General features: G+C 43.6%; 1 protein-coding gene across 1 annotated transcript in view; it reads right to left on the bottom strand.

Annotated features, from left to right (window-relative positions):
* Window positions 1-21733, bottom strand: part of USP9X (ubiquitin specific peptidase 9 X-linked) — a 255793-nt gene extending 234060 nt beyond the window's left edge. Inside the window, exon 1 of the mRNA XM_067545137.1 lies at window positions 21601-21733. The gene's annotated coding sequence lies outside the window, so the exon portion shown is untranslated. The remainder of the gene's footprint in view (window positions 1-21600) is intronic.
* Between the last annotated feature and the right edge of the window lie 804 nt (window positions 21734-22537).

The raw sequence follows: 22537 nt of genomic DNA, 5'->3' as shown, positions 1-22537 counted from the left end.
ACCACTGCCTCATTCAGTTCATAGCGCGGACAGGGTTCAAGGCTGTTTGGTGAATGAAGCTGCTGTCTGCCTGACCCTGCCTCATCTGTTGAAGAAGTTGAAAGGTGTATACTGAGCAAGGCAGAAGATTGCAAGAAGAGAAGGGAAGGTCTTGTAGTTAAGGGAGCTAAATGCCACCTGAAGAATTGGATTCTGCCTGTCTCTGGCACAGAGTTCCTATATATTGCTTGGCAAGTCACAAACTAAAATTTTCCATAGGCTGCAACTAACTGCATGTTCCTCATTTTTAGATCCCTATCTTGAGATACCTGGGCCCTAGTCTGCACAAGTGCTGAGCTCTCAGCTGCAAGTAAAGTTAATGGGAGCTGTGTTTTGAACACATGAAGAGCTCTAAAAATGCCAAATACTCTGAAAAATCATGAGGCACGCACCTCAAATTGGGGACCCAAAATTAGTAACACTTGACAATTCTGCCCTTGAACTCTTTGTGACTCAATTCCTCATCTGTAAAAGGATAAGAACACTGCTTCCTCATCTTGTAAAGATAACTCATTAATGCTTCGAAGGACACAGATATTAATGTAAGAGTGCCACAGAGAAGCCCATGAGGAAATTAATAATTCTGTATTCAGTGCTGAGTTTGGATAGTGTGCAATAAATAAAGTCTAGGATAAGGAAGTAGCTACAGTATCAGGGAATTTTCCCCATGCATAAGGACAGCATAGGAGAGAACACCAAGATCTTTATGAAAGTAAAAACCAGTTACCTACCTTTTGTTACTGTTGTTCTTCAAGATGCTTTGCTCATTTCCTCTCCAAGTAGGTGTGTGCATGCCATATGTACAGTAGTCAGAAGGTTTTTCCCCTAGCAGTACTCATTGGGTCGGTTTAGGGGCCCCCCTAGAGTTGCACCACTATTGCACCATATATAGGGTTCCACTGCCTCTTCAGTTCCTTCTACCCGGCTGGCTCTGACAGAGGGGTAAGGCAGGTGAGTTTTGGAATGAACATGAACAATACATCTTGAAGAACAACTGTTTTTCCTTCTTCGAGTGCTTCAAGGTAGCCTCAGGAGGAGGAGTCAGAGCTCACGGAATCACTGATTGTAGCATGCTCTCCTGAATGCCGCATCATACCTGATGGCATAATGCGAGGTGAACGTGTGTAACGACAACCACGTTGTGGCTCTATAGATCCTTATGGAACACTGTGTACAGAGGTCCGGAAGTCAGGGCCTTAAACTCAGTGACCCTTCTGACTGAGGTTACTGTGACCAGGAATGCTTCCTTCCACGAGAGGTAGAGAAGGGAGCATGTTGCTAAGGGCTCGAAAGGAGTACCCATCAGATTGGAGAGCACCAAGGCAGGTATCAGGTGGCAGACCTGTGAGTAAATCCTATCCAGGCCTTTGAGAAAATGGGTCACCATCAGATTGGCAGACACTAAATGGCCATACGTCCCCAGCTGGAATACAGAGATCGCTGCTAAATGTACTTTTAATGACTATGCCAGGCACAGCTGCTTCAAGTGCAGCAAATAGTGCCTGCGTGGGCGGGGGGTTCCATTCTGCATTGACTAAATTGAGAATCTCTTCCACTTAGCGAAGTATGTGGGCCTGGTGGATGGTATTCTGCTACCAAAGAGGACCTCTCTGACTGTCACCAAACATGCTGATTCTATGGTGTTTAGTGATGAAGCTTCCATGCTGTGAGGTGGAGCAACAAGTGGGGATGCTGGATGAGGCCATAGTTCTGGGTGATCAAGTCCGGAATTACTGGTAGAGTGATGGGAGCAGCTGCTAACAGTTTCAGCAGCACCGAGCACCAGGGCTGTCAAAGCCAGGCTGGAGCTATCAGGATAATGGATGCTCTTTCCCTCTTGACCTTGAGCAGGACTCTGTGGACGATGGGAACGCATAGTGTAGGCATCCCTCCCATGGCAGGAGGAATGCATCCGCTATTGATCCCAAACTGTGGTTTAAGAAAGAGCAAAACTGCTGAGATTTCCTGTCAAGTCTTGACGTGAACAGTTCTACCTGGTGAACTCCCTACCTTTGGAAAATGCTGCTCATGATGTTCAGCCAAATGGACCACTCATGACTGCAGAAGGACCTGCTGAGATGGTCCGCCAGCTCATTCTGGGCTCCCAGGAGGTAAGACCCTCTAGGTGCATAGAGTGGGCTATGAAGAACTCCCACAGCTTGAGGGCTTCACGGCATAGGGGAAAGGAGCATGCTCCTCCTTGTCTGTTTATATAAAACACTGCTGTGGTGTTGTCCATCATAATGGCTACACATTTTCCCTTTAGATGGCAGCAGAACGTTTGGCAGGCTAAATGGACTACTCTGAGCTCCCTGATGTGATGTGGAGGGAGAGCACCGACTGGACCAGAGCCCTTGAGTCCTGAGGGTCCCTTGATGGGCCCCCCATCGCACCTCTGAAGCATCCGTGACCAGAGTCCATGAGAGTTGTGGTCTGGAGAAGGGCACTCCTGCACAAACTGCACTCAAGACAGCCACCACTGGAGAAACTCGATAACCCCAGGGGGGAGTGAAATTACCTTTTCCAGGTGTGGCTGACATCAGTGTATGAGCCAAAGCCTTGCATGCTGAACCACACAGGTGCAGGCAGTCATGTGATGGAGCAATTTGAAGCAAGTCCACTCTGTCGTGGTAGGGAACCGTCTGAGAACTTCTATGATGGAGCCTATATTACAGAAGCAAGTCTCTTGTAGAAACACCCTGGCTTGGGCAGAGTCCAGGATGGCGCCTATCAACTCTATCCTCTGAGTGGGGGGATAGGCTCAACTTAGGGACATTCAATAGTAGCCCCAGCTTGCTGAACGTTGCTCAGACCGAGAGGAAATAATGGAGGCCAAGGAAATCATGAGAAATTTCAACATCTTCATGAATTTGTTGAGGTTCCGCAGGTCGAGAATAGGTCTGAAACCTACTTTGGCCTTTGGGATTAGAAAGTAATGGGAGTAGAACCCCGTTTCCCCACAGCTACCGAGGGACCTCCTCCACTGCTGCTGCACCCAGGAGCGTTCGCACCTCTTGTATAAGGAGCTGTTTGTGAGAAGGGCCCCTGAAGAGGGATGGAGGCAGGAAAGAGCAGAAATGGAGAGAATATCCCAGCTCTACTCTGCAAAGCACCCATCTGTCTGAGGTTATCTGAGTCAATGCCCAACAGAACTGGGATAGACGACTCCCAAAAAAAAAAAAAAAAAAAAAAAAAAAAAAAAAAAAAGCGGTAAGGATCCGGGATCTGGCCTGGTGAGTCGCCTTCAGGTGCACCCTCAAAAATGACTGCTTAGACCCAAAGGGTTGCCTCACTGAAGCTGGCCTTGGTTGGAAGGAGGCTGAGGCTCTCTCTCTGTTGTTTCTGACCCTCTGCCTTGAATAGTACTGTCTGGTCTGGGAGGTGTAAAACCGCAGAGGCGGCTGGGTCTTCACGTGTTTTCTCTGTGGAGTGGGAGTGTGCAGGCCCAATGATTTCAACGTTGCCCTGGAGTCTTTAAGGCTACAGAGGTTGGAGTCTGTTTGCTCAGAGAACAATCCCGGGCCTTCGAAGGGCAGGTCTTGAATTGTCTGCTGGACCACCGGAGGGAGGCCCAACACCTGCAACCATGAGTTTTTCCTCATGGCAATTGCTTAGTTCATTGTAGATTCAGCCGCAAGAACTAGGTCTAGTGTGGTTTGCAGAGTAGTCCTCGCTACCACCTTGCCATCCCGTATGATGGCCACAAACTCTGACCTGGAGTCAATGGGGAGCAGATCCTTGAATTTCAACATGGTGTCCCATGAGTTGAAGTTGTAACAGCTCAGAATCAATGTTGGTTAGCGATTTGAAGTCGGAGCCCCCCCCAGTATAATAGACCTTCCTATCAAAGAGGTCTAGCTCCTTTGAGTCCTTGGACTTCGGAGAAGGACCCTGCTGTCCCTGCTTTTCCTTCTTGTTAACGACCGACACTACCAACAATTCCGGCTGCAGATGGGTGAACAGATGCTCATGGCCTCTAGACTGGGTGAAGTATTTCCTCTTTATCCCCATAGCTATGGGCAGGATAGAGGCAAGTATTTGCCACAGGGTTTTTGTCATGGTCTGAATGGTCTTGATAAGGGGGAGTGTCACTCTTGAGGGACATTCTGGTATCAAAATGTTCACAATGGGGTCCACTGACTATCACCTCCTCCGCCTGGAGCCCCATGTTCTGGGTCACTATCCGCAGCAACTCCTGATGGGCCCTGTTGTCCATGGGGGGGTGGGCCAGCTGATGTCCCCACTACCGCCTCATCTGGTGATGAGGATGAGTATGACTTGGGCAAAGCCTGTTCCTCCTGCCCCTCAGGCTCATGGGAGTCCCCCTGCATGGGAATGTCACCTGCAGTGCCTGGGTCAGTTGCGATAACTGTTTCCGCCTTCCTCTTGGTGCCAACCTCGGTGCCGCATGGCAGCCAACAGCTCCCCGGTGGTGAAGGGGGGGATATCTTTGGAGAAGGACCCTTGGACCTGATGGTAAGCCCACAGTGTCCAGAAGGGCCACTGTGCTGGCAGCTGCCACTGCGCTGGCCAGGATCCCATAAGGGGTACTTGTCCCGACTCCTGTCCACGCTGGCATCTTTCCGAGCGGTGCCTGCCATGATAGGAAGTGTACGACTCTGCCTCTTCATCTGAGGATCCCGAGTCCGAGCACTGGGACCATAGCGGTGCCAAACAGGACAGTGCCAGATAGCAGTGCCAAGAAGGCAGCAATCAGTGCTTCATCATGGTTGATTTGCCTCTAGATGGCACCGTGCTCTTCTGTGGTTGCCAAGATTTTATAACCATGGCTCTCTCTGACCTGGCAGGAGACTGCTGTGCCATCCTGGCTAGAAGATCTCTAGCTGCCTCAAAAGGTGTCCGAGGCGGATGGGAAATCCAGCTCCTCGACCTGACTTCCCCTCACGGGGGAGTCCACAAGTACCGGACACAATGTGCCCTTCTGCAGGCTTTGAGTCGACAGCGCTGCCTCAGATGGAATGGGCACTGAGAGTTCTTGTCTGGCATGGGCTCCGCTGATGTCCTTCACAGCCACACCATGGGCAAGCTCCCTCTATCAATTTTCTTATGCCTCTTTTGGGGCACCAGTGAGTGGGAGCAGTGCCCAGATGACTCCAGTGCCAGTGAGGAGCAGTGCCTGGAGTCTCTGGGTGCCAAGGTTTTGTTCAGCGCCACCATCTTCCTTACTGACGGCAGTGCTGTGATCTGACTGGCCCACTGGCAGGAGGCAGAGAGCTGCCTCCATGAGAAGGTGCTTCAGTCTTACCTCTGACCTCCTCTCCTTCTTGGTCCTAGATCTGAAGTCTTTACACATTCTACACCAGTCTGTCTGGTGTGATTCGCCTAAGCACTTCAGACAGAAGTCATGTGGGTCATCCTTAGATATAGGCTTATGGCAAGACCTGCACAGCTTAAACCCCTGGGATCGAGGCATGCCCCAGCTCCCCGGGGAGAAAGAAAAAGATAGGGGAAACCCCAAGCTTAACCGTAACTACTAACTACTGATTACTAAACTAATCCAACTATTTACAGGTATCTGCAAGACACTAGGGGAACGCTTGCTGAACCAAGAAAGAAGAAAAGCTCCAATGACTGTCACAGGCGGTAAGAAGGAACTGAAGAGGAGGCGGGTCGGAGGGCCCTATATACGGCACGATTCCAGTGGGCACCTATGCTAACTCGACGGGTCCCGCTAGGGGAAAAACTTTCTGAGACTGTGCATGCAGCACGCACATACACATCTACTTGGAATCAACATAAGCAAGCACCCAAAGAGCTGGCTGGTACATGGTAAAGGCTAGGAATGATGGCAGAGGGAAGGGAAAGGAGTTGATGTCATGAAAAGTTACCAGATCAATTAAATAGTGTGGGGCTAAATTGTGAAGCGTCTTGGAATGTAAAGACAAGAAATTAATGTGTTTGATATGGAGGTTAAGAGGGAGTCAGTTGAGGGAATCAAAGAGGTGGGTGATGTGGTCGGAATGACAAGCCAGGAAATAATATCTTAGCATCATTTTGAATAGATTTGAGGGGAGTGAGGGTGCAGTAAGCAAGGCCAAAGATGCTGCAGTAGTTCAGATGTAAAATAAGGAGGTATTAGACAAAAGTTTTAACTGAGCTGACAAAGCAGAATGGCTGGATTTTCAGAAATGTTATATAGAAAGAACTGGCAGATTCAAACACGGCCTGAATGCATGAGTCCAGAGAGTATATCATCAGATGGAACCCAGATTTCGAACCTGAGCAACCAATGATGGTAGTGCTATCCACAATGACTGAAAGACTAAATCTAAGTCTAATACTTTTGGTAACAAGTTTTACACAACTAATGGCAACCTTCTTCCTGATTTATATTTGCAGATTTTTATACATCTTCACTGGTAGTTCAGAAAGGCATTTTAAGCCTTCAAGTTCCTGAATAATTTAGGATTTTAAGGTTAATTTGATTTTACTTTGTTCCTATAATTTCATTTCAACTAAAATTGTTCTCGACTCCCACCAACTGTACTTTTACATTGTTTACCCTCACTTTGTAAATCATACAATCCTCCATAAATTCTCAAACTGTACAAATCTGCCAGCGATTACAAGCAGTGATGACATATCTGGCAAAATAAGATGTCCTTCTATAAGGTCTGCACTCAAGTGTCAAAGGGCACCTTTTCAATTCTATTTCTGCTTTTTTGCTCAGTTTATGGTAGTTACAGAGAGTTATGCTATATGACTACAATTCAGCAAAGCACTTAAACATGTTCTTAAATCCCACTGACTACAAAGGCAGTTAACTACAAACAGAGATGGATTAACTGCATGCTTAAAGTAAGCATGATCTTAAGTGCTTTTATGAATCAGGGCCTTAGTGGTCCATCTTTTGTGATCACACATTTCAAAGACTAAACCAGATGATTTATGCTTTGGCACTTGCCTTCACAGGGAAATTTACTGGAATTAGTACGCAGCTATCAGTATACCAATATAACTTACTATGTGGACACTCATTCTAGAATAAGAGTTTGCCCAGGGAGAGTTACACCAGTATAACAGTGTTATAATTATACTAGTATAGTAATGCCAGTAAATTTCTCTGTGTAGACAAGCCCTGAGACTCAGCAAACCAAGAATGCCAACTCAGACTCCAGTACAATCAGGAACCTTTCCTTCCCCTCCCATCCCCTCCCCACTTGCATATTTAGACTACATATATTACAGTACAGGCAAAGCTGGTAGCAATGCTCTATAGTTAAGGCTGCCTAATGCCTTCCATTGTAAGACCATGTTTGCAGTTGCTTATAACTCTGCCAAACTTTAACCATTTGGGTTGAAGTTTTCCATTCTGGATGACTGCCTCAGGCTGAATTTGTAAATTTTAACAATGGTTCAGTCATTTCCAAAAACAAGGTTAAGGAAAAATAAGTTGTTTTTCCAAAATTAAATTCTTACAACCATTTCACTTAGAAGCCCTCCCTATCCTGGAAAAAGGACTTTTTGGACCCTGGGTCTAAATGCCTTTTGCTGTCTCGGTGAGAATCAACCCAAATTTGACTAAGTTATAGCCTCTGCAAATTACTGTGTTTACATGCTCAGGAGAAGCTTGGAGTAGCAGCAGAATTATTTGAAAATTCAATCTGAACCAGGTATGCTCCCTCCACCCACCCAAAAGCTCCTACATGCCAGCTGCACCATCCCCACACAACACACTGAGCAAGCTGTAGGACTCTATAATTGTTCCTTACAGCTGCTGATGAGACTCTTTTCTCCTGTATTCTCAATTCTCCCCCCTGCTGGCATGTAGGCAGTATGACGGAATAAAAAGAACCTCCCTAATTCAAATGTAGAGAGGAGACAAACAGATATGACTGAGCAGTAACAGGCAAAGAGATCTGTACCTACTATAGCACACTCTCCTCCAGAACTTGGAATTCAACCCAGAGTTCCAGACTCATCAATCTTCTACTGTTGAGCAAGAGCTGTGAAACCTATTGTCAAAGTGTGTGCCTCTTCCTCTTTTGGTGGATGGTCCATATAAAGGATAACAGCCTATTACTGCTACCAGTTTTTCTGTTAGCTAAAGTGGTAAAGATCTGTGCCATGGCTATAAAGGTTCCAATCCTGTTAATGACTCATGAGGAGGTGAACATGGTTCCACATGATGGAATTTCCGGATTCTTAAATGTAAAAAATTACATCAAAAACTACATTAAAAGAAGGTTACGGTTGCAAAGTCAAGCACTCAAATTAGGCAATGACACACTTACAGTTGCATGGGAACCTTAATTCAGTACCCTTAAGAGTATGCATTATGATATAGATCTTTATTCATGTGCTTATTTCCACAATTCTCCTGCCTTTAGTGTGCAGGACAGATGACGCTCACATAATCAATCAGGGTTTTGCAGAGATACGGCCGTTGTCTGCAGGTCTCCTGCATTACTCATCACAGAAGCCTGAAGGTATTTCGCAAATAAGGCAGGAAAATGCAGAAATAGAATGAATGGTCTTACGGTTAAGGCAGGGGAATGCCATCTTGGAGAACTGGATTCTACCCCTGCCTCTGTTGCTACACAATACTGGGCAAGTCACTTAAACCCAACTTTTCTAAGGCGGGTACTAGTTGTGTTCTCATTTTCTGGGTACTGAACTTGAGACATTACCTTACATCCTTCTCATGTCTATGCTGGTGCACAGGGCAAAAACTGGTCTTCTACTCCTCTGTCATTTGCTGTTGCTTCCAGCTGCTCTATGGTGTTGAGATTGACTGTTCTGAGGCACCTGGGGCCTAATCTGCAGAAATGATGAGCAAGCACAATTGTAACTGAAGCTGTGCTTTGAACATATGAAGTGTTATACCTACATTAAGCACTCTGAAAAATCAGCCCTCAGGAGTCTCAAGTTGGGAACCCAAAGACAAAAGACACTTTTGGCCTAAATATCTGTGCCTCAGTTCCTCATCTGTAAAACAGGGATAATCTCACTGTGAGTTGCAAAGATCAATGCATCAATGTTTGTGAAGTAGTCAGATACTATGATGATGAGCACCAAAGAAAAATCTATAAGGAAATTAATTCTATATTCAATGTAGGATTTAGATGGTGTAAAGTAAATAATGCATAGGGCTATACAATTAATTATGAGGGTAATAAAACATAGTGGAAAGCTATTCAGTGAGCAACATCCATCCCATGCACTGAATTAAACAGGGATCCTGTGTAAAATGCTGTATATGATCAGTTAATTAGACCATTATAATTCATCAAACCAGGGTGTCTGAGCAACCTTAATTCTGGCATTTACTAATCCGAGTGCCCGCCTTTGCAATCTTAATGTTCTTTTAGAGTAATTTTTTGTATGCAGTCTTCCAACTTAAAATAATATTTATAGTGGGAAACTGAAATACTAGTTATATTTTAAATTTGTGCAGTTCCCACAGTTCAATGAATCACTGGCTCTCCACTTCATGTTATTCCCAAGGAACTTCAGTAAGCAACAGTGAAAATCTGATAACCTGGGGAATAAGTATTGAGTGGAACATGGATAAGTGCCAAGAAAATTGAGCTCTTCTGTTTTCTTTGTTGAGGAATCTATCTTTTTAAAATATCAGTGTTAAAAATTAGAGATCCTATTTACTGAATACACTATAGATGACCAAAAAAAAACAGTATTTTCACCCAAATTCCGCTTTATGGATATTCACCTTTAAATTAAAAATAAAATCTGAAATTATTTATGCAGAATTACCAAACATCTGAGCAGACTGTGATATCTGAAAGTGGTAGTCTTCAATTAAAATTATCACACTTAGAAATCCAATAATGCAGAGGAAGACTCAAAATTCAATCTAGTTAGGCTTCCCATGACAGCTATTTTTCCAAGTACAGCATTTATTTTTCCAAGAGCATCTGCCTGAAGACACCCCTAACTCAGCCAAGACAGGAAGAGGAAAGCAAAAACAAAACCACCAGGAAAATATAAGGATGAGAGAGCACAAAGAAAAATAAGGGAATAAGGGCAGAGAAAGAACCCCACATAAAAGGTGATAAGAACACACAAAACAAAGAATCTGATGCTTTGTTTAATTAAAAAAGTTAACTTTCTGTGATGGAGAAAGGGAGAAAAAACATACAGTGGACCAAAGTGAAGAAGGAAAATCTCTCAGATAGTGAGGGAGAAAATGAAAAATGATATTTAGCTGTGACATTCTGAATAAGTTTCCATTGTAAGACCATGTTTTCAGTAAGTTCCCCAGAGCTGAAGAACTGCTCTATGTAAGTTCAAAAGCTTCTTCCTCTTATCAACAGAAGATGGTCCAATAAAAAGGTATCATCTCACCCACCTTGTCTCTCAAATGAAAGACTTGACAGTAATTCTATTTCTTATCCTTAAAAAACTATAGCATAAGTAAACAGTTTGACCTGATTAGTTTAAAAAAAATTTAAAAAAATTATCAATCTTAGTTTCTTTTTAGGTGCCTATAGAACAAGTTATTTCCAGGGCTTGTAAAAGAAAAGAACACCAGTTCTGTAAAGTTTTTTTCTATAGTTAGTGCGCCACTTTTCAAAATCAAACAGGAGAAGTCCTCTGTATACCCACTATCTTTTTTACAAGCCTCACAGATGAGCAAAAACTAAGATTAGACTATGTATATAAAGATCAAGCATGTTCATAGTGAACACATCTCTCAACTTCAGCACCAAGTTGTGTAGTCTTCATGTGTAGATCTGGCTGAAGAGAGATTAATTTAGATTACTTCTACAGTAACTCTTACAAACATGAGCAGCTCCTACCCACCAAAATTAAGACAATAGATTGAAAAAAGGAATATATTTTAGGTATCTGTTCCTCTTAGAAAATACTGACTAGCTCAGTTTCTGTGCAACATGATCATTTTTGACTAAAGAGTCAAAGTTAAAAAAATAGATAAGATATACACATCTGGATTGCTCCACAAAATGACCACCCATAAAAGTGAAGGACTGAAAGTTCTTAGATAAAATGTGACAATTTTTTTAAATAAACCAATTTTCCCCTGATTGAATCATATTACTTTGAACTAGATATTAGTTCTAACTGTTCTGTTACCAAATATATCACTACCAGATTAGACTAAACAAAAGAGTGGAACTGAGGAAGAATTCTGACTTACGAGCAGCAATTTTCATTTAAAATTTAAACAATTTAGAATTGTGAAGTCTTTTTTTAAATAATTCAGTCATTGTAGTTATCCTAAAGTCAGCTGGCATAGTAAGAAATGAAAGTTGGGACCTTTTCCTGACTATACACTTGACATACTAGTATTCAACTCAGATTAGCCTAATTTTCAGAGGTGTTTGGCAAATCTCACTGAACTCAAGGAGAGACGTAGTTGCTCTTCAACCTCTGGGGGAAAAAAAAAAATCAGGCTCCGTGTCTTATGTCCACCTACAGAGGAACTGTAGTCTAGTGGCTAGAGAACAGGATCACAGTCAGGAAACGGGTTCTCTACATCCAACTGACAATAACTTGCTGTTTAACAACAAAGTTACATACTGTCTCTGTCTCAGTTTTCCCATCTCTGAAACAGAGAACCCAACTATGCAAACTGCAAGCTTTGGAAGACAAGTGTATCAAGAATAAAATGTAAACTTCAAAACACTTTACAAATATTAATCATTTCTCATCACCCATGTGAGAAGTATTATCCTCAGGGTTTGGGAGAAAAGGAAAAAAAAAATCAATCAATCTATTCACTTCTGGGGAGATGCTTTCCTTAATGACTTGGAAGTGGGGTAGAGGGACCTAGCCCCAATTTCTATACAATCTAATCTTTCATGTTTTAAAAATTAAGTCCCCATTCCATACAGTTATGTAATAACCTTTCAAGTGTGAACTGAGGATGAATCAATGCAGTGACCTTCTGAGTCTTCAGACAGCCTCTGCTATTACTCACTGCATTGCCAAGGAGGAAAACAGTGAAATTAAATTTTTGGTCATTTTCACTACTGCTTTTCAGCTCTCTCTAAGCAGCAATGAAACTTTCTGTTATGGGAGATGTTGTGAGCAACAGCAGAAGCAAGCACTAGCACTATCCAAAGAAAAACAATGCAAAAAAAAATGGAGGCCACGGCAGGGATCTACTAGGACAGGGGTTCTCAACCTTTTCCTGAGGTCCCCCACCCAACATGCTGCAAAAAACTCCAGGACACAGGGGGCACTGGGTCTCAAGGCTTCAGCCCCATGGGGGATGCTGGGACTCCCCACGGCTCTGCTCCCAGTTTCAGCCCTGCTGGGGCTCAGGGCTTTAGCCACTCATGGAGCACTGAGGCTCAGGGCTCCCTGTGGTTCTGCTCCTGGCTTTAGCCCGGGAGGGGAGGGCGGTGGGGGGAAGTAGGGGAGTTGGGTGGAGAGCCTAGGGCTTCAGCCCACGGGGTGGAGTGGCACCAGGGCTCCAAACAGTTCCACTCCCAGTTTCAGCCTCACAGGAGCGCCAGATCTTGGGACACTGGGCTTCAACCAGGGGACCCCATTGACCCCTGAAACCAGCTTGCAGACTCCCAACTAGGAGACACCTCTACATCCTCCTGCCAAGCAATACCAGCCAAGACTCTTGGGCAGGAGGACACTAGTAAAGACCCTCCCCCACCCAAAGACAGAAGACACTGGGACTGGAGGGCTGGCAAAGATGGAGAATAGAAAAAAAAAGTTTCTCCTTTCCAGCATACAGGAAGAGGTGATCTTCAAATTCAGACACCTACCAGCAAGAGGCTGATACTGAAGATGAAGCCACTGAACAGGGTCAAAGGACAGCGTTCTGGAAAGAATCTCAGCAGCTGCAGGTGGGACTTCTCAACAAAGGTCTTGTCTTGGACCCCACACTGGTGCCTCTCTTCCTGTCTTTCATATTGATCAAAATTTCAAGTCCTATTTTCCCAGCTTTATAGATTGGAAAGCAAAGGCAAAGGAATAAATGGTTTACCCAATGTCACAGAGGGAGTCAACATCGTAAGCCTTGTCTATACCAGGAAAATTACCCACTGCCAACAACGAATGTCAATAATGGGCAGCTGAACTGGTGCTGGACGTAATTTAGTGCGAACAGAAAAGGACAAACCTTGCTCCACACCATTTCAGAAACCACAGCTAAGCCCTACTCTGACCAGATGTGGGGAGAGGAGAAAAAGAGAAAAAAATAGTGATGAAGATAAGTATAACATAGGGAAAGAAAAATGGACAAGATGTGTGACTTGGGGGGACATAGCCTTGGTGGTTTAATGGCTTAGGTATTTCTCATACTAGCTAATTGCCTTAGTACTCAAACTAACAGATATAAACCTAGATTTCAAAAAAAAAAAAAAAAACCTAGATATCAAAAAAAAAATTTTAATCTTTGTCAAGAGATAATACCCAAATTACTAATAATGGTTTCATGATAAAAAGAATGGTTTGAGGGTCGGGATGAATTTTGTACAGATGGTGGAAGCTTCGCTCAGCTCTGTGCTGAAAGTGCTACCAAGTCATCTATTTTTTCCCTCTGTTTTAAAGACTGCACTTAAGCTTCTTTTATTGACTTGCTTATTGCTAAGAGCCAAAAGGCAGCACTGATTTTGGCAAAATGCCTAAAAATAATGAAAAGCCAAATAATTTTCAGCCAAATAAGAATTTGGATCTTCCCGCATCACAACCAAAGGGACTAATGGAAAAAGAACAAGAGATGTCTGAGGTATTAAAAAAAACGGACATTAACATTTTATCCTGTTCAGAAAAAAAAAAGATTAAAGCACTATTGTCAGAAAAGATAACAAATTTGAAGAAAAATATAAATAAGTTAAAATGCAAGAACTAGCATTTTGAAATTTAAGGTCCCACTGAAGGTAACTGGGTGCCACAAGAGTCCACCCATATGGAGGCCTGTGCAGAATTTGAGCTTAAAATAGCAGATCGAATTACTGATTTTTCTAGACAAAGCTATCCGATTTCCAGCCAAGCTCCAGATTTTCCGTATGTTCTTGGACTATGCCACAGTTTTTAAAATCACTGAAAATTATCACAACCAAACTACCACCTGAATTGGATAAAAAGGAAGGTTCAAGTCATGAATAACTAACATTTTCTTCATTTTTGTAAGAGAAAAATATATATAAAAATCATTAGACTAAATATACAATTCCATGCTTTAACAAAATTATAGGCTAATATGTTTTCACTCCCCAAACTCCTATAAAGGGACAGACTAAATCAGATCTTCATAATAATCACCCAAGTTAAAAATCATGGACATAGGTTGATGAAACTTTTTTAAAATATGCTAAAATGTTTTATTGGTACAATAGACACTAGAAAAATTAAACACTAGAAATACAAAGCATATACTAAGATGCCAATACCTTTTGACAGTAACATTTCTCATCGTGTAATCTGCACTGCGATTATGGGAAGTCAAAGATTTATAAAGAGGCTTCCCCACCCACCCACTTGTAGGAGGTTTAATTTCTAGTACAAATGGAGATCAATAACCTAAAATCCAATCCACAGGTCTAGCACTTCTATACTGTATCACAGTATTGAGGGGAACCCACCTTAAAAATTCTCTTTGGTAAAAAAATGGATCTTATTTCAAGATATTCTACGCATTTCTAAAGAATCTGCAAGTCAAATGAGTGTCAGTTTCCTCCTCCCGCGTTTGCCGTTTTAGTTACCCAGAACAGGGTTTCTCAACCCATTGGGTCCGGACCCACAATTGGGTGCTCAGAATGTTTCAAAGTGTCGCGCTGCAGCTCCTGTCCCACCAGGTTGGCTGGGCTCACCTCCTTATTCCAGGCACTGCAACGTCTGGGGTCCCACCGGCACTCAGGTTTGGTTCAGCCATCATGACAACAGGAGTCCAATTAGGCCAAATTTGAGTGAGTGGCACTGCAACCCCATGAACCAGGTCACAACTTCACTCACACAAATTTGGTCCAGTCAGATGGGTGGGGCCAAACCTGAGCGGTGCTACAATCCTGGAAGTTGCAACACGCAGAGCAGAAAGCCAAGCCCAGCCAGCCCCACAGCACAGGAGCTGCAGGAGCCACCACTTGGAGTGAGTGCCAGGTAGGACTCAACCCCTCACCGGGAGAGGGAAGGGAAGAGGGGGCTGGATCCAACCAAAACCACCCCAGGGCCTTCGCTACAAGACTATTTACTGGGCTGTGACAGGCCATAAACACAAATGAGTCTTGAGCCCAAAAAGTCTGAGAACCACTGACCTAGAATATTAAAGTTCCCATACTGCAAATACACGTATTTTACTTGATTCCAGCTCCACTGAAGCTATGTGCATAAAGTTAAGCAACTGTTGGCAGTGTTGGCAGGACTAGAGGATCTATAATTCAAAGTGCAGTAAAACCTGCCAAGAGCGACCATTCACAGGAGTTAGCAAAAGTGGCCACTTATAAAAGATAGTCTCTCTTTGACGGTTTGCACATGAGCGAACAGTCATGTTCTGTGGCCTCTGCAAGTAGTCACTAGGACAGGGTCTCTCTTCAGAGGTGGTCTCTAAAGCAGGTTTTACTGTATATGCCTTATACATCAAAGCAGGCCATATCAGAAACAACTTGCAAATACAAAACTTTCCAGGTCAAACAGTGTTTATATTCAGCTAATTGCAAAAGATACTATTTGTCTACAAGAACTACAGTTTTCTATTACACTTCAGGTACCATGGGAAAAAAGAGACAAGAACTAGTAGAAAAGAAGCACATACCAATCTAGGATTTTCCCAAAATTCCTTAAAGTAATAACCCCAGAGTATTTTTCATTCAAAAATATTCCCTCCCTGAGCATTAAGACAATTTAAAGTAAGTGTGAACATATCTAATTCTGTTCTTACTAAAGTACTATGGAATCTTTCAGACTATTATTGGCAGACAGGAGAGATCTCTGACTTTGGAGAGTTACTTGGAGGCTATTTATGGCTTGCCTTCAACATGTCCCTAAAATCTTTAAGTCTGAAAATCCCTAGGATAGAAGATGTCTTCTACAGTAATATTCCCCACTCGCAGAAATGCTTTTCCCTGTGCATGTTTAAAAAGATGATGGGATGAAGAAATCTCCCCCTCTGAATTGTTTTATGACTATGTACTACTTAAACATAATTACTGAAGAATATGATTTGTTAAATTGTCCAGAAATCATACATGTTAGCAGCTAATCTTAAATTTATGTCACATGCAAATATACCCACCTTTCTGTCTGAACAATTAAGTTGATAATGAAGTATGACCACAAAAATAGAGCTTTGATGAGGAATATTCCTTTTTAAAAGGAATATTAAAGATGCCACAAAGAAAAAACAAAAACATTCTATACTGAAATTCTAAAATCTGAAAATATAAACTGCTACCAAAACATACTAATTATAACTTCAGAAACAAAAGAAAATTCTGGAATATGAGCTTCAAAAACACAGGCAATTAGATTATTTCAAACACATCCTGCAGTTCTCGTTATATTGAAAGATTTTGAAGTTGCCTTTCTAATACTAAAAAGCACTCATTCTTAAATTACTACCTAATAACCCACTGGTTTATGAAAAAGTATGAAATAAACATTTAAAAGAAAAAGTAAGCATGTATCAAAGTGTAAGATTTGTATTTTATTCTGTCCATGTTTGAACTCCTACTATGATCCAAAATGTGTCAACAACAGAAATAAGTTCGACCCAGCAGTTCAGAACTTAACTTTCTGAAACACAATGGAAGTAGCATTAATTGTTGTGTATAAAGAAGAAATATTAGTAAAGTTCACAGTGAAAAATAAAACAGGAATTGGGTGTGCCATTCAACTTCCTTTAAAAAAAGATTCCACTTTGGAACTGTCATCTTTTAAATTTATCCCTCTCTCCCTCCCCCCATTAGACACGAATACCAGAGCTGTCTTGTACCTTTATTGACGTCCAACTTGACAAACCATCCAGTAGGCCACTAAAACAGATTTATTCCAGTCACAAGGAATGCATGATGTAAGCATGGGGGCTGGGAGAATACCTGAAGTCTCCCAGGGGTTCCAAAGTAACTATTCTGAGGGGGTAAAATTAAGACAAATAGTAGACAAATGCAGAGACCCTAAGAGACAACTGCAGAGTCTACACCAAGAGACAACTGCATCAGAGGACCTCATTAGAAGAAAATTGTCCCACCCAAGTTAAAACATGATTCTGTATTCAAGTGTAGTTGGAACCCTTTTTAAAATTGCATTCCCAAGTCAACCTATCACCTTGAACAAAGCAGAACGATAGCTTTGGTCAGGAATATGGTCAAAAAGTAGTTGTTTTAAAAAGGCAATTATATCCATTATGACAATATTACAGCAAAGCTCAATTTTTTTTAAATGTCGCCAAATCCATGGGAGAAAAAATTACAAGATTAAGGTATGAGAAGTTTGGTGGTAATTTATAGTAATTCAAGAATCCGAAAGAAATCAACATTTAAATTGTTCATCTAATAATACAAATCACATAATGTTAGTATCACCCACAAGCACAAACCTTACATTACAGATTATGCACCACAATCTTAGTTCTGCCACCTAGGAATGGCAGCATTCCATTACCCCTGTAGCCAACCCTCTGCATACAACTTTTAACCAATCAACTACTACACTAGACATTCACACCTAGTAGGTGTTGGGAATAATCTGATAAATGGACATTTGTAAAAAGGAGACAGAGTTAAGGTTGTGGTGTATAGTCTGTGTTATATAGCAGCTGACAAAATAAATAGTAAGGTGTTGTGCTTGCAGATGGAGGAGTAAAGGGTATGTACTCTTAGTGTACATCTATGCTGCACATGAGAGCAAGTCTTCTAGCTCATGTCTACAGAGCTATGTTAGCAGGCTCACACTAGGATGCTAAAAATAGCTGTGTAGACATCCCAGCTCTGGCTGGAGTTCAGGCTATGAACCCCTAGGGGCCGAGTGGGCCTCAAAGCCCAAATTCCAGCCCAAGCTGCAACATCAAGACACCATCTACACAGCTGTTGTTAAAAGCAGTAGTGCAAGCTCTGCTAACATGGTCTCTGTACCCAGGCTGGGAGGCTTGCTCCCAGATGCACTGTAGACATAACTTTTCCTTGTGTCTGAATTTGTGTCAGGTATGTTATGCACAGCAACCTAACTGTTTCTTAAGTAAGTGTGTGTATTAGTATGTTATAGTGTTATAGAGGACATACTGTAAAATACAAAGGAGGAAATCTACAACACATTACAATTATTTTTTGCAAAACATATACCATCTTCTGTCATACTAAAATAATGGCTAACCACTCAAATTTAGTTCACATAATATACCTGAACTACAACTTTAGCCCCTAACTTTAAAACAAATATGACAACAGCAATACAATCATTATGTACTACATTTTAAGGATTCAGACAATAATCAAATTAATGTTTAAAAAGAGCAGATATTTCCAAAGCATGACATTCCTAGAAAAATAGTTGTTCTTGAACAGTGAAAGAATTTTCATCTAAGCATTCGGACATTAACAATAGTATCCAGAATTATAAGAGTAAACACTAAAAAGAGTTTTGAAATGATATGAACCCTGATGTTTCTAACCTCTAACTACTGGGGATTAGAAGGACATTTTCCCCATGTGCAAATTATTCCCCACTAGGGTTTCTAACACCTTCATCTAATACATGTGGTTTTGACTACTGTTAGTGACATGATACTGGATCAGAAAGACCACCGGTATGATTCAGCATAACGATTTCAATGTTCCTTAGAATACAAATAAAGGATAAAAGCATTGTTTCTTCCCTTAAAAATATGATGACAGACTGAAGGAAGTAATTTAACTTTAAAGTAGATTTATCTGTTTCAGTAAAAATGTTTTCAATATGCTATTGCAATTTGTAATTCTACTTAGTATCTAACAAATGCTTTTTCTGAAAAAAGCTATACAGTCTGAAATCTGTGTAATTGTTAAATTCTAATAATACTTTAAATACAGCTGAGTATATTGGAAAAAAATTAAATGATTCCTATGACCAAGAAATAGTCCCAATAATCAAGTAGATGTTGACTATGCTTAAAATTACTTTTATTACTACTCAGTTTATTCCTACTCAGTTTTACTCAGAGTATCTGACATTTTGAAAAGCTTTAACTGAATTGCATATTCAGACTTGAGAACCAATAGACGAGAATACTACTGTAGTTTCTTTACTGTAAGCATTTCTAGTTCTATTTATTTATCTTTTCTCATGTTCTTTGTAACAATCCAACATTTTCAACACAATACATAACTGACAAGACTGGATACATAACATAAGCACAGGTTGCTTGATACTGTGGGGTACCCTCAAATATGAACGCACTAATATAGAAATCAAAACATTTTTAAAGGGGGTGGTGTTCTAAAGATACAAAAGCCACATATGGTTTGCTCCCACTGCCCTTATTGGTTGGTACATCTACAGAAGTCCCTCCTGTCAGTTCAATAGGAAGTAATATCACCAGAAGAGTAAATTCAGCAAGACATGAAGCAGCAGTCTGGAAACATGAAGGAGACAGAGGTTGCTCAAAGGAAATATTTTTAAAAGACTACATAAAGCGGCAAAACGATACAAAGGGCATAAGGTAAATTGAAAAAGAAGAAAAGTTAATGGGTTTATTTTTAACTACAGCCTTTTTTCAAATAACTAAACGTTAGAGGTTCTTCCACTGCAGTTCTTTCTAAACTGATTATGTCTTTATTCAGAGCTATCTTTAAGTATCCATGGCATCCAGCACATTTGGCCTTTACTCTCCTGCTCCAAATACTGCAATTGAGGGAAATAATTTTAATGTTTGCGAAATATGACCAAGAAAGCTGCTGTGTTCTTCTGGTTTGAGAAGGCAAAATACTAAAAGGAGGAAGCCTCACCATTTTCTCATAAGCAGTACCAAAAGATCCAGGATATAGCTAGCACTTTGAAATTCGTAGGTAGCTGCTAATCTGTTACTCATAACCTCTCAAGGTAGACATGCCACTACGGCTACCTACTCAGTAAAGACCCAATCCCCCCTCAACACTTACCACCAGGCCCACAGCCCAACATAATAATTGTAGTTAGTTAGCAAATGAATAGTAAGAGGCCCAGTATTGAACTTGCAAGTCAGTTTGCCATAGCATACTTAGCACTAGCATATTCAGCTCTTCATACCAAAAATAAATTAGGCAGATTTTAAAAATTTAGACCTCAATCCTGCAATTAGGACCATATGGGCAGATCTTCACACTTGCACATAGCCAAAATTACTTCAGTGAGGCTTTCCTCAGATACTAAGGTCTGCCCACACTGACTCCAATTGCAGGATCAGCAATTTAAAACACTGCACAGACAAAAATCAACATACCTGAGAGAATCATAACACACATCTGACTTGTGTAAAGAATGTTAGAGTTCTTTCAAAATTCTAATTAGAACTACACAAGTGTATATTGATCATATAGCAAAAATTAATTTATCATTTTATAACTTGACTCCCGAATGATTATCAAATTAAATATGGCATCTTACAACCTAGGACATTTCTATGACATTTATAGGGAAGCAAGTTTTTTTTTTTTTTTTTTTAGCAATAACAAAGACTGTTTATATGCATTTTCCATAAACAGCCTCATTGTACTGGTGCCCAAACTGAGGTAAAATAGTAGTTAGATAACCCCAGTAGGGTTTTTGCATGTGTATATTGTCATCCTCTTAGTTACCTTTTATATTGTCATTAAGAAATGACGGCCTATAAGATGTTACAAATTATCTCCCCAACTGCCCTGCCTCAGATATTACAGTCTCAAAGTAAAGTTTTAACACTGGTGAAAAGAAACGACCAGAAGGTCTTACGTTGTCATTTCAGAGAACTAAGAAGGTGAACTAAAGAGAAAGGGACATAAAGGGGGAAGGCCATTTTCCAATCAAAATAGTTTTATTAGGAGCTACTGGAGCTAGAGGAGCGAACGACACTTCGCCTGCACTCGTGTTAATAAGGTTTACAGCGGGTGGGAGCGAGCTGGTACAACTGGATTTCACTCAGATCTGGGGGAAGAGTCTGAGCAGGGCCTTATTTCCAGGCGTAGCCCCGGCCTACATGGCTCCTCCAATCTCTCCACCTCAGTAATGGCGCTTGGTGTGAAATGAAACGAGACTCAGGGGAGGTAAAAGCGGGTAGAGCTGTGCGGGGAGCCCCTCATCCCCCGCCCCGCATCCCGGGGAGAGGCTGCCCGGCGGACACGGCCGCTTCCTGAGGGGCCAGGGTGGGTGCGCTGCGCTCCCTCCAGCCCGCCTCGAAGCCCCGCACAGCTTGGGGAGAGGATAAGACGCCGTCAGCCATTTTCCTTCACGCTCCAAAACACAGCGATGCGCGGACACACGCCGGGGGTTGCGGGGGGAAGGTGGCGGTGGTGGTGGCGGCGGCGGCGCCCCCTCCGCCACCACCACACCGCGGCCTCCTCTTGCTCCCCTCCCCGCTAGGGGAGCCCCGTCCCCCAGAGCCACGGGCCGCTCAGCGCGGCCGCCGGCTCCAGCACCAACCGCTGCCCCCGCCCGGCCCCGGCCCCTGCTCACCCCCAAACGGTGTACTCTTCTGCCGCGTCCCGCTCCCCCCCTGGGCGCTGCTGCAGACGTTGCGCGGCCGGGGGCTGTCTCATCCCAGGCAGCCAGCAAGGCAGCGTCTCATGCCAGGCCGCGCGGGGCTCGGCGTGGAGCCGGAGGGGACGGGCCGTTCCCGGGCCCGGCGGCGCTGTGGGGAGCTACCCTCGCTTGGATCCCGGCCTGGCCGCTTCGCTCCCTCCGGCAGCGACGCCGGGGCGTCTCTCCTGCGTCACCAGCTCCTGCCCGGCAGCCCGGGGCTCTGGCTGGGGCTTGGCCGGGGCCTGCGCGCTCCGCCCCGTCCGGGGCTCAGACACACACACGGAGGAGGGGCGCACACGCTGCCCGCGCCTCTCACCAGGGCCTGGGCTCGGCGGGGGAGGGGCCGGGGACGACTGCTCGCTGCGTGCACGGGGCGGAGGGGACCAGTCGCGGCGGCGGGGCCGGCTCCTCACTCCCGGCGCTGGCGGCGGCGTCTCGCTACGTCCTGGGCAATATGGCGGCTCCGGCAGCGCTGTTCCAGCGGCGCGCAGACTCCGACCCAACGCGACGGCGGCCCCGCCGCCACCCAAACAGTGTCACCCCCCCTCCCCCCCGCCGTGTGTCACTCAGCCCGGCGGCGGGGCAGGCCTAGCGGCTGTCACCGCCCCCTCGGGGCGCGCGGGGCTGCTGGGGGGGGGGCGGGGCAGGGGAGGAGGCGCGGCGCTGAGTGGGGCGGCCGGGCCGCGCGCGCGCTCACTGGCGGGGGCGGCTTGGCGGCGGTTTCATGTCGGTTGGGCTCGTTTGGGTTCCATTGTGACCCACTGTAGTGCGAACAGCGCCGCCGCGGAGAGCCCGGATAATGACGTCAGCGCTTCCTCCTCGGGCCGCGAGCGGGGGAGGGGGACCGGGAGCAGCCGCCCGGCGGCCTGGC

Source organism: Emydura macquarii, unplaced genomic scaffold, assembly GCF_026122565.2.
Source record: "Emydura macquarii macquarii isolate MOO-44397 ecotype Brisbane River unplaced genomic scaffold, CSIRO-AGI_Emac_v2 contig_1043, whole genome shotgun sequence".
Lineage (NCBI taxonomy): Eukaryota > Metazoa > Chordata > Testudines > Chelidae > Emydura > Emydura macquarii.
The sequence above is the reverse complement of the archived record's forward strand: the minus strand, read 5'-3'. Positions and strand labels throughout refer to the sequence as shown.